Source organism: Alligator mississippiensis, chromosome 4, assembly GCF_030867095.1.
Source record: "Alligator mississippiensis isolate rAllMis1 chromosome 4, rAllMis1, whole genome shotgun sequence".
Taxonomy (NCBI): Eukaryota; Metazoa; Chordata; order Crocodylia; family Alligatoridae; genus Alligator; species Alligator mississippiensis.
In genome coordinates this window covers 15,213,317-15,217,079 of record NC_081827.1, presented here as the reverse complement: position 1 = coordinate 15,217,079, position 3,763 = coordinate 15,213,317, and positions in this window count along the sequence as shown.

Genomic DNA, 3,763 nt, shown 5'->3' with positions numbered 1-3,763 from the left:
GCTTCTGCCTCAGACTTCCACTGTAGATAAAATGAATCGGTACATTAAATTTATAGCAGGAAAAAAATATTTCAAACAACAAAAAATCTAAACCTACAAGTTTTAAAAACAAAGCCCAAGAGTTTGTAACTGTCCCTCCCTCTCAGCTGTTCATACTCCAGCAAACAACCTTCCAAAAGTTGCTGAATTCCAAACCGACGAGGCACAAATTCAAGGACTGGTTGATTAGCATCCCATGTGCCGGGTAATCACAGGAAAGGACTCCAGGCTTCTAAAACGAAATGAGCTCTTTATCAAGAGAACTGCCTGCAGATGTGCAGCACCTGCAGCTCGCATCCCAGCCATGTGCCCAGAGACTTGCACCCTGATTTCTTCTCAGCAGATGATGGACTCTGACCAATACTTACCAACCCCAGCAAGTGGGAATACAGGGGTACCTTTGACAGTCCCAGAAGACAGGCAGTGTGCTCTTGTTTCTGCTGATGGTTGTGTGTTGCCAGTTCTTTGTGTGCAACACTTCTCTTTTGCAGCAACTTTTTTTTTTTATTGGCGACAACTAGAATGATCTGCTACTGTTAGTATTTCTGAGATGCTGCCTTAGTCACAGCGTAAGTGTTTTTCTGTGCAAAACAAGGCCATTCTGTCTGCTCATACTGGCTGGATGATTTTCAGTGGTTTCTTCATTGGAAGCTAGGGACTGGGTACTTTGTTTCCATTCTGCAGCTTTTAAGCAAAAAAACGGATTTTGCTGAAGTACTTAAATGAAGCTTTCATGCTGTTTGGATTCTTTAATTAGGAAAAGACTTGAGGCAAGTTAGTTTTGGGAGGCACTACATTTTTCATAGTACAAGAGGCTGTTAATGTTTTTCAAAAGACTTTAAGTACTTTGCCGACATGTGCTGTTTTCTCTGAGATGAAAGAAGAAACCAGGAAAATCGTAACAAAAGTACTACGAAACCTTCGGCAATCTCGCAGTTGAGGATGTTTGTCTTCCATGATTGTCTCATCTGTGTGTCCAAAGATGGTTGAGGTCTATCCAGGATCAACAAATTCTACTGCAAATTGGACACGTGTTTCCATGTAGGGTGGGTGGTGCTGGATTCTTGATTTGGTCCATGACACACTGTTTCTGCTACTCCTGCTTTTCCATCTCCTGCTATTGTTGGGAGGTTTCAGAGTACTGAGATCCCTGCAACAGACTCTTCCTCCATTTGGGGCAGTCCTGGGTGATAGTCTCCCATGAGTTGACATCAATGTTGCGTTTTTTCTAAGCTGGCCTTGAAGATGTCCCTGAAATGCTTTATCTGCCCTCCTCTTGATTGTGCACCTTGGCTGAGCTGGGAGAATAAAACTTGCTTCAGGAGTCTGGAGTCAGACATTCAGATGACATGGCAGCCCAGCAAAGTTGATGTTGGATGATCATCACCTCAATAGTTGTAGTGTTTGCTTGCAAGAGGACACTAATGTCAATGGGAACACATGTAAAAATACTCAATGTGGCACCAGGCACTTTTAATTAATGAGCTGCAGTAATTAAAAGTGCCTAGTGCCATGTCAGGAGCACATGGATCAGCGGTGCAATGCACCTCCATGCTGAGACAATGGTGGCAGTGTGCTTTGAACTAAAGCATATCGAATGTGTTTTAGTTCAAAGTGCATTACCACCATTTTCTCAGCACAGAGGTACGCTGCACTGCTGATACACGTGACACGTGCAGCTACCGAGGCACAGCAATTTATGTGCTCCAGCAGATTTGATTAATTGAGTTTGCTTCAACACACTGAATTTCAGTGTGACAGAGCAGGCTCCTCACACACATGTAAGTGCCTGATATGTCTGTTATCCCACTGGATTCAGAGCATTTTCAGCAGGCAGCACTGATGGTACTTCTCCAACAACTTTAGATGTCTCTTGTACATTGTCCATGTCTGAGCTCCATGCAGCAAAATGGGGATCACAACTGCTTGATAAACCATGAGCTTGGTTTTGGATCTGATGTTGTGATCTTTCAACACCCATTTTTTGGGGGGGCATCCAAAGGCTGCACTTACACATTTGCGGCAATTCATAGATTGTAAGGCTGAAAGGGACCGTGGAAGATCATCAGGTCCAGCCCCCAGCACCAAGCAGGAAAGATAATTGGGGTCTGGTGACCCCAGCAAGGCACGATCGTCCTGTCTCCTCTTGAAGATTTCCAGGGTAGGCGATTGCACCATCTCTGGAGGGAGCTTATTTCACAGTCTGGACACCCTGACTGTGAAGAAGTTCTTCCTAATGTTGCGCCCATGAATGCTGCGTGCCCCCGGAGGCTGGGGAGGCACAACGACTGCCTGCAAGCAGTGGCGGTGGGGGCGTAGTGGCAGCGAGTGGGGAGCTCCCACAGGCAGGTGCTGCAGTATCAACATAAAGGAGGGGGTGGCAAGCACCGACTGGTGCTCGGTGACCACTCACAGACACCACTGGCAGTGTCAGTGGTGATTGGGGACCATCCGCAGACATCACCAGTGGTGTCAGCAGCAAAGGGAAGGGTGGCAACCGGCGACTGTCTGCAGGTGCTGCCAGCAGCATTGGTGGTGCTTTTTGCAGGGGGTACATTGCCAAGCTCAGGTGGTGCATGTGCACCCCCCACACATCACCAATGGTTGCACCTGAAGCAGTCTTCCAGGAGTGGACATTACACCTGGTGTTCCCCAAGGGTGCCCTGGTGAACAGTTGTTCACCAAGCACCTTGATGTACTCTCCTGATATAGTGGTAAGCTGCTACCAAGTCCCCTCTCAGTCTTCTTTTTTCAGGCTGAAGAATCCCAGGTCCCTCAGCTTTTCCTCATGTGGCTGGCCGTGCAAGTCTCTGATCATACGAGTGGCCCTTCTCTGGACTCTCTCAAGCTTTACCACGTCCTTGTTAAAGTGTGGTGCCCAGAACTGGATGCAGTACTCCAGCTGTGGTCTCACCAATGCCCAGTAGAGCAGAAGAATTACTTTCTTGGTTTTGCTGGAGATGCATCTATTAATGCATGCCAGAGTATTGTTTGCCCTGCTAGCCACAGCATCGCACAGCCAGCTCATATTCATACTGTAGTCTAATACTACCCCTAGGTTCCTTTTGTTTGTGGTGCTGGTTAGTTTGGCACCACCAAGTGTGTAGGTGTGTTGGGGGTTGTTCATCCCCAGGTGGAGCACTTTACATTTTTCAATGTTGAACTTCATTTGGTTCTGACTTGCCCAACTTTCCAGCCTGTCTAGATCTGCCTGTAACTATAGCCTATTTCTAAGCATGCCCACGCTTCCCCATAACTTGGTGTCATCTGCAAATTTGGCCAGTGAGCTCTTTACTCCCACATCCAAACCATTGACCCCTGTGGGACACCACTGACCACTTCTCACCAGGATGACATAGATCTGTTCATTAGGACTCTCTGGGTCCTACCCTGCAGCCAGCTTCATACCCACCTAACTGTCTCACTGTTAAGTCCACAATCCTCCAATTTTCTCGCAAGAATATCATGGGATACCAGATCAGAGGCTTTTTGGAAGTCTTCTCTCTTATCCAGGTGGTGAGTTACCTGATCATAAAAGGAGACGAGGTTGGTAAGACAAGACTTGCCCGCAATGAAGTCATGCTGGCTGTTGTTTAGAATCCTACCTTCCGCAAGCCTATCGCACATAAACTCCTTAATGAATTTTTCCAGGATTTTCCCTGGGATAGAAGTTAGGCTAATTGGCCTATAGTTACCTGGGTCCTCCCTCTTCCCCTTTTTGAAG